Source organism: Oncorhynchus mykiss, chromosome 14 (genome assembly GCF_057628025.1).
Source record: "Oncorhynchus mykiss isolate SJ-2025 chromosome 14, ASM5762802v1, whole genome shotgun sequence".
Classification (NCBI taxonomy): domain Eukaryota; kingdom Metazoa; phylum Chordata; class Actinopteri; order Salmoniformes; family Salmonidae; genus Oncorhynchus; species Oncorhynchus mykiss.
The window spans coordinates 28,874,821-28,884,116 of NC_143035.1; positions in this window are offsets into that span (position 1 = coordinate 28,874,821).

The window sequence follows — 9,296 nt, forward strand, 5'->3', positions numbered from 1 at the left end:
AAGGATTTAGAGAGGTCACTTTGGTCAAGGAGTTAGAGAGGTCACTTTGGTCAAGGAGTTAGAGAGGTCACTTTGGTCAAGGAGTTAGAGAGGAACTTTGGTCAAGGAGTTAGCTAGGTCACTTTGGTCAAGGAGTTAGAGAGGTCACTTTGGTCAAGGAGTTAGAGAGGTCACTTTGGTCAAGGAGTTAGAGAGGTCACTTTGGTCAAGGAGTTAGCTAGGTCACTTTGGTCAAGGAGTTAGAGAGGTCACTTTGGTCAAGGAGTTAGAGAGGTCACTTTGGTCAAGGAGTTAGCTAGGTCACTTTGGTCAAGGAGTTAGAGAGATCACTTTGGTCAAGGAGTTAGAGAGGTCACTTTGGTCAAGGAGTTAGAGAGGTCACTTTGGTCAAGGAGTTAGCTAGGTAACTTTGGTCAAGGATTTAGCGAGGTAACTTCTCAAACTCCTCTGTGTTCAACTCAGGATAACCAGTACCTCCAAAGTGGCTCACCTTCATTGCCACCTTTATGGCAATGAATACTTCAGAACTAAGCCGCTCCGGGGCAGGCTAACTTAGGGCTAACTCCATTTATCCTGAATGAAGTGTCTGAGCCACGGGTTAATGAAATTAGATTATCTTCCAATTGCAAAGATTGCATCATCATCCCCTTCATTTGAGGAAGACAACTGCTAAAATATTTTACATAAAGCTGTCCCAACAGCAGTCTCAAAAGCAGCCCCAACATCTTACCACTGCAACACCTGGCTATCAGCTTTGTCTGGCAGCGAAACAGTTCATTCAGCCTCATTTACTGCCTTTCAGCTGATATGGCTGCCTTGCTTGACACTTCTTATGGCTTGAATCCCGCTAACGGGGATCGATATGACAACAGCCAGCGAAAGTGCAGGGCGCCAAATTCAAAACAACAGAAATCTCAGAATTAAAATTCCTCAAACATAGAAGTATTTTACACCTTTTTAAAGATAAACTTGTTGTTAATCCCACCACAGTGTCCGATTTCAAAAAGGCTTTACAGCGAAAGCACAACATATGATTATGTTAGGTCAGAGCCTAGTCACAAAAACACACACAGCCATTTTCCAGCCAAAGAGAGGAGTCACAAAAAGCAGAAAATTAATAACTAACCTTTGATGATCTTCATCAGATGACACTCATATGACTTCATGTTACACAAGACATGTGTTTTGTTTGATAAAGTTCATATTTATATACAAAAATCTGAGTTTACATTGGCGCGTTATGTTTAGTAGTTCCAAAACATCCGGTGATTTTGCAGAGAGCCACATTAATTTACAGAAACACTCATAATAAACATTGATAAAAGATATAACTATCTTGCATGGAATTATAGATACACTTCTCCTTAATGCAACCGCTGTGTCAGATTTCAAAAAAACTTCACGGAAAAAGCAAACCATGCAATAATCTGAGTACGGCGCTCAGACAACAAAACAAGCCATACAGATATCTACCATGTTGGAGTCAACAGAAGTCAGAAATAGCGTTATAAATATTCACTTACCTTTGATGATCTTAATCAGAATGCACTCCCAGGAATCCCAGTTCCACAATAAATGTTTGATTTGTTCGATAAAGTACATAATTTATGTCCAAATACGTCCTTTTTGTTAGCACGTTTAGCCCAGTAATCCAAATGCTCAATGCGCGATCACTTAGTTCAGACGAGAAGTCAAAAATGTTATATTACAGTTCGTAGAAACATGTCAAATGAAGTATAGAATCAATCTATAGGGTGTTTTTATCATAAATCTTCAATAATGTTCCAACCGGAGAATTCCTTTGTCTTCAGAAATGCAATGAACGCGCGTAGTCAGCTCATGCCTCTCTGGCAGACCTCTGACTCAATCCCCTCTCAATCGACCCCACTTCAGAGTAGAAGCATCAAACAAGGCTCTAAAGACTGTTGACATCTAGTGGAAGCCTTAGGAAGTGCAATTTGACCCCATAGACACTGTATATTCGATAGGCAAAGAGTTGAAAAACTACAAACCCTGATTTCCCACTTCCTGTTTGGATTTTTTCTCAGGTTTTAGCCTGCCATATGAGTTATGTTATACTCACAGACATCATTAAAACAGTTTTAGAAACGTCAGAGTGTTTTCTATCCAAATCTACTAATAATATGCATATCTTAGCTTCTGCGTCCGAGTAGCAGGCCATTTACTTTGGACACGCTTTTCATCCGGACATGAAAATACTGCCCTCTGTCCCAAAGAAGTTAAATCCAGATTTGGGACCACAGCCACTCCGCTGAATAGTAGGCTAGTGATTGCTTTGCAACGCTTGCAGTTATCCACTGATTCCTTCAAAACCACTCAATGTTGAATTTGCGATTTCCAACTTGTTATGTTTTGTTTATGTCCAATGGCCGATAAGCACCGATACGTTTTATCTATAATCTCTCTTCATTATTTTAGGACAAGGATTAAAAAGGATTTGCCAGTAGATTGTCGATTTGATTCATGATGATGACTGCCAGCTTATATTTTGAAAGTACTATATGATGTTGACATGATCCGTCCAATCAAAGCTACTGTAGATATAACGTGATTTGGCATCATTTTATCTGTGGCCAATGACCTTGAGCCTTCTTGGATGGATACTTCTAATGTAACTCTATGGAAGCACAGAAGGGGCTAGAATTTTCAAGCTCCACCCTTAGATATGCAGGTGACTCTGTGTCCCCATGCGTGACAGAAGACTGATCCAATCACAGTACAATTAGAGAACGTTACAAACCCCTACAAGAGAGAAAGAGAGAGAGAACGAGGGAGAGAGAGAGAGAGAGCGAGAATGTCACCCCAGCTGTGGGCCGCAGGCCTACAACCCACCACTTCATATACATTCTGGTTCCCGGCTCACCCTCCACACACACATGCACACACACAAATGTGCCAACCTACCCTGGAGGGCCCCTAAGATGTCCGCAGCTGTGCAGAAATGCCAGTCGGCTTACCCCCCCATCACACACACTGGTGAGAACACCCAACGAGCCAGGCTGTGCTAAGCCGATTAGATATTGGGTGTGTCTGTGTGTGCATGCGTCCATGCGTGCATTTTCGAGAGTGAATGCATGAGGGTGTGCAGGCAACGGGGGGCAATGGGAGGTGGGGGGGTTAGGCTCTCTGTAGGAATCGTGTTTTGTTATCCTTTCTCCCCTACTCCATTTCCCCACTTCTCTCATTTTATCGCTTGTGTTTTATTCATATCCTCCTGAGATTTAGTTTAGTCACTGTGTGCTCAGCCTCCCGTTGATCAACTTCAGCTGGAAATTATTTCACATTCAAAGGATTACGTTTCTTAGAAATTGAATGCAGAAAAAACTGTTTGCGTCCCTATGGGCCTAGGTCAAAAGTAGTGCACTACATAGGGAATAGGATGCCATTTGGGACACAAACCCTGAATCCTCCAAATGTTGCCCTATTAATATCCCATGTGGTTAAACTTGAAGTGATTCCACTCAGAGCAAGTTGAATATGAATCTCCAGTATAATGAATAAAAATCACATAACCCTCGACATGTAATCAAATATATAAATGTAATAATATATGCAATTTTAGCAGATGTTTTTCTCATATGTTTTAAGTAAGTGGAATGGTGTGTATTCATGGGTGCCAAGTGAAGCTTTTTCCTTCGATTTGCAAGAGGCTGAATGTATCTCACAGGATAAGGCTTCCGAGCGAAACAGCGCCCCTCTGTCTCTCTACGTGTAGGCCATCTATCTGATACTGTCTGGTCCAAACAAGTATGACATTGTTGCCGCCGGTAGCATTGAAGGCAATGGAAGCCAGCAAGCATTTGGCCTCCCTTGATAAAAAAGTATCCAAAGTTAGCCAATCAGCATTGAGCTAAACAGTGAATGGTCCTGTTGCACCAACAAAAAGTGTCAAAGGAAGCCAGCTTAGATTTTGGCTTCACTCCTATCACAACGCATACAAGGAATAAGAGAGAAATCCGTAATTGACAGAAACATTGGAATTGTTGTGTCTCGTTGTGTTGTTTTCCTCCGGTGGACAGCTAGCTAGCTAAAACTAGCCCTTTCTTAGATTGGGATTTGGACTTAATTCTCCAAACTGGCCAATGATTATAAAGGCGTTTCTGATCCAACGATTATTAGTGATAGTGTTTCATCAACATGAAAGAGAGGAGGATGGAAAGTAGGGTGAGTCAACATGTTTTTCTACTTGCATGAATGTGCACTCACACACAGAACCATGGACAGCCACATCATATGAAGCTTATTGGACTAAATCGTTTTTGGTATCTCTCTGTGTATTAGACTAAGCAGAGGTGATTTGATGATGTTGAAATGTTGAAGTTGAAATGGTGCTGGAATAGTGGAGGCAGCTACTGTTTTCTTTGTGACTTGCGGTAACTCTCTGTGGTTCCAAATCAATAGTTGTTAAGTGGTCTGAAAGTGTCAGAAACATTAACTTGCTTGACCTTGCTGTAGGTCATGTAACTGTCTGTTACTGTACATGCAATATGCTTTGTGGACTTCACTGCACAGGGGTTGCAATCTGGTTTTGTGAAAAAACAGTGGTTGAATTTATTCTTCCACTGTGTCTTTTTATTGTCTTGATCTTTAGGCATATGAATTACCAGGTTATAGAACAGACAATGCATAGGTTGTAATATGGCTTTTTGGGGGTGGGGGAGTGCTTGGCTTCCCCATTGATTTTACCCACGCACCGCTACTGTGTAGGGGTAGCCCTGGGAATCAAACCCACAATCCGAACGAAGCAATCCTAATGCTCTTCCAACTGAGCCATACAGGACACCATACATGAGCCACCTCTGGTTAATATCCGTAGATGAGCCACCTCTGGTAAATACCCATACATGAGCCACCTCTGGTTAATGTCCATAGATGAGCCCCCTCTGGTTAATACCCCGTACATGAGCCACCTCTGGTTAATACCCCGTACATGAGCCACCTCTGGTTAATATCCCGTACATGAGCCACCTCTGGTTAATATCCGTACATGAGCCACCTCTGGTTAATATCCCGTACATGAGCCACCTCTGGTTAATATCCGTACATGAGCCACCTCTGGTTATTACCCTGTACCTGAGCCACCTCTGGTTAATATCCGTACATGACCAACCTCTGGTTAATACCCCGTACATGAGCCACCTCTGGTTAATATCCGTACATGAGCCACCTCTGGTTAATATCCCGTACATGAGCCACCTCTGGTTAATACCCCGTACATGAGCCACCTCTGGTTAATATCCGTACATGAGCCACCTCTGGTTAATATCCGTACATGAGCCACCTCTGGTTAATATCCGTACATGAGCCACCTCTGGTTAATACCCGTAGATGAGCCACCTCTGGTTAATATCCGTACATGAGCCACCTCTGGTTAATACCCGTAGATGAGCCACCTCTGGTTAATACCCCGTACATGAGCCACCTCTGGTTAATATCCGTACATGAGCCACCTCTGGTTAATATCCGTACATGAGCCACCTCTGGTTAATACCCCGTACATGAGCCACCTCTGGTTAATACCCATACATGACCAACCTCTGGTTAATATCCCGTACATGAGCCACCTCTGGTTAATATCCGTACATGAGCCACCTCTGGTTAATATCCCGTACATGAGCCACCTCTGGTTAATACCCCGTACATGAGCCACCTTTGGTTAATATCCGTACATGAGCCACCTCTGGTTAATATCCGTACATGAGCCACCTCTGGTTAATATCCGTACATGAGCCACCTCTGGTTAATACCCTTAGATGAGCCACCTCTGGTTAATATCCGTACATGAGCCACCTCTGGTTAATACCCGTAGATGAGCCACCTCTGGTTAATACCCCGTACATGAGCCACCTCTGGTTAATATCCGTACATGAGCCACCTCTGGTTAATACCCCGTACATGAGCCACCTCTGGTTAATATCCGTACATGAGCCACCTCTGGTTAATATCCGTACATGAGCCACCTCTGGTTAATATCCGTACATGAGCCACCTCTGGTTAATACCCCGTACGTGAGCCACCTCTGGTTAATACCCATACATGACCAACCTCTGGTTAATACCCATACATGAGCCACCTCTGGTTAATACCCCGTACATGAGCCACCTCTGGTTAATACCCATACATGACCAACCTCTGGTTAATACCCATACATGAGCCACCTCTGGTTAATAACCCGTACGTGAGCCACCTCTGGTTAATATCCCGTACATGAGCCACCTCTGGTTAATACCCATACATGAGCCACCTCTGGTTAATATCCGTACATGAGCCACCTCTGGTTAATACCCATACATGAGCAACCTCTGGTTAATATCCGTACATGAGCCACCTCTGGTTAATACCCCTTACATGAGCCACCTCTGGTTAATACCCTGTACATGAGCCACCTCTGGTTAATACCCATACATGAGCCACCTCTGGTTAATATCCGTACATGAGCCACCTCTGGTTAATACCCAGTACATGAGCCACCTCTGGTTAATACCCCGTACATGATCCCCCTCTGGTTCATACCCCGTAAATTGTATTTTAACATTGCTAGAATGATCAGTGTGCTGTTATAAATGCTTATAGCAAGTGTTAAAATTATGAATGCTAATCCATAATAATTAAACACACTTTAAGGTGAAAACTGTTCTCATCCACCACCTAGGGGGATGCATGGCAACCAATAGTCCCTGAAAGCTCACCACACGTCAGCTATCTTGGAGAGGTGAGGAGTGTGATTATTTGGAAGGAGGGGGCGGGATTAGGAGGTTATGATGGAAATGGGCCCAGGTTGGGTCCCCAGGACACTGGGGCCAGGTTGGGGACTTAGCCATGACACTGGGGCCAGGTTGAGGACTTAGCCAGGACACTGGGGCAAGCTTTTCTTTTCTATTTTGTTATCTGACCAGGAAAACCTCAGTGCTGTAGCTTTAGCCTGGCATAGGGCCATATGTATAACTTACTGAGTGTTTCTGACAGTAGGTGCAATATGGCAATTATGCAATCTAGATGTGGAAATTATACAATCTAGATGTGCTATTTATACTATCTAGGTTTGGTAATTATACTATCTAGATTTGGTAATTATACAATCTAGATGTGGTAATTATACAATATAGATGTGGTATTTATACAATCTAGATGTGGTAATTATACTATCTAGATGTGGTAATTATACTATCTAGATTTGGTAATTATACAATCTAGATTTGGTAATTAAACAATCTAGATTTGGTAATTATACAATCTAGATGTGGTATTTATACAATCTAGATGTGGTATTTATACAATCTAGATGTGGTATTTATACAATCTAGATGTGGTATTTATACAATCTAGATGTGGTATTTATACAATCTAGATGTGGTAATTATGCTATCTAGATTTGGTAATTATACAATCTAGATTTGGTAATTAAACAATCTAGATGTGGTATTTATGCTATCTAGATTTGGTAATTATACAATCTAGATTCGGTAATTAAACAATCTAGATGTGGTATTTATACTATCTAGATTTGGTAATTATACAATCTAAATTTGGTAATTATACAATCTAGATGTGGTAATTATACAATATACACAGAAGTGGTTGAAAGGGTTATCAAACCCCTTCACAGTTTAGAGGTGTGAACGGGGAGGCAAGCTCCTCTATGATCACCAACTGTAGCAATAGAGCTGAACCACAGCCCTATCTACTTTGATCACTCAGAAGCACTTCTCTTGGATAGAAACACCCAGGGTTTTCAAACTCTTCAGCGTAACTCTGAATAGAAAGAGACATCAAGGCCTGAGCCTCAAGCCTAACTTGACTGTTTTCAACAGAGAGGAGAACATAATATAAAATACAAATACATTTTAAAGGGTCTGGCTGTTTAGAGTCTTTGACCACTGCCAGATTGCACAATATGGGCCAGCATATGTGAGTCAAAACACACACACACACACACACACACACACACACACACACACATACACACACACACAGTTGGTGCAGCCATTGTCTTCTAATAAAAGTGTTGATCTACTATTCTAATGGCTGGTGATGCTTGTCACTATATTGAAAAATATTTGTCTCTTGTTTTATTGTTGTTGGGTTGCGTTTTAGGTGCTGTACACTATGTGTGTGTTGAGATTGGATGAGCCCAGTCTGTCACCCGGATATCTGTTTACTGATTGGTCAACTTGACTGTCAGTCACTTATCAAAGTCCCGGATGCTGATAACCTGCAGTGTAAGGGTAATTAGCGAGCTTTGAGTAAAAAAATATCTTCCTCAGCCAAGTTTATTCTTTGAAGTTGGGCCAGTTGATCTTTATTTCTTAAAGTTCATAATTTATTTTTCCATTGCGCGTGTCATGCATTTTTAACAGAAGCCTTTGAGTTTCCTTTAGTGATACATTGCGCTGTAAAACATCAAAGGGATGCCGCGTCTCTCTCTCTCCATCTCTCTCTTTCTCTCTCTCTCTCTCCCCTACCCAACTTTTTCCGAGCCATATCCTCTTATTCACCCTGTACACTCTAAAATTGATTATTTTTACCTCCAAATTGTTGGAAGAATGTCAAACACTTGTAACGTTTGCTTCCTTTGTTCCCTCTCTCTCTCTCTTTCGGCTTCTATTCCTTCCTCTCCTCCTTTCTGAAACCAGGTGTATTTTGCCTCCTGGGAGTCAGTAATGAGTACTTCCATCGCTCTCAGCAGTACATTGGTTTTCTCAGGGAGACTGGATTTAACATTTCATGAATCACATTTCCTGCTCACCTGTTTGACAAAACGTCAGGAAGAAGGGAGGGAGGGATGGAGAGAGGAAGACACTCGGGAACAACGCGCTCTTACCTTCTCGATTCCCTGTGATGATTAAAACAACAAGACTGTTATAAATGCATTACATTATTACATCTTCAACATTTAGAACATCTTGAACATCTTGAACATCTAGAACATCTTGAACATCTTGAACATTTAGAACATTTAGAACATCGAGAACATCTAGAAAATGTAGAAAATGTAGAACATGTAGAACATCTCTAGAGCATCTAGAGCATCTAGAATATTTAGAACATTTAGAACTTCTAAAACATCTAGAACACTTAGAATAAAGCATGTCTGAAGGTGCATGTCGAGTTCATGGAGTGTTGTAAGATGTCAATAAGAAATGTTTCAACCATAATAGGTTATAATAGGTTACATTTCTATGACAGCCTATTGTAGATTCTGTCTAGATGACAGCTATTAAAACAACTTCAATTCTTCCTCCTTTCTATCCTATTAGGTAGGGCGTGGTAGGGTA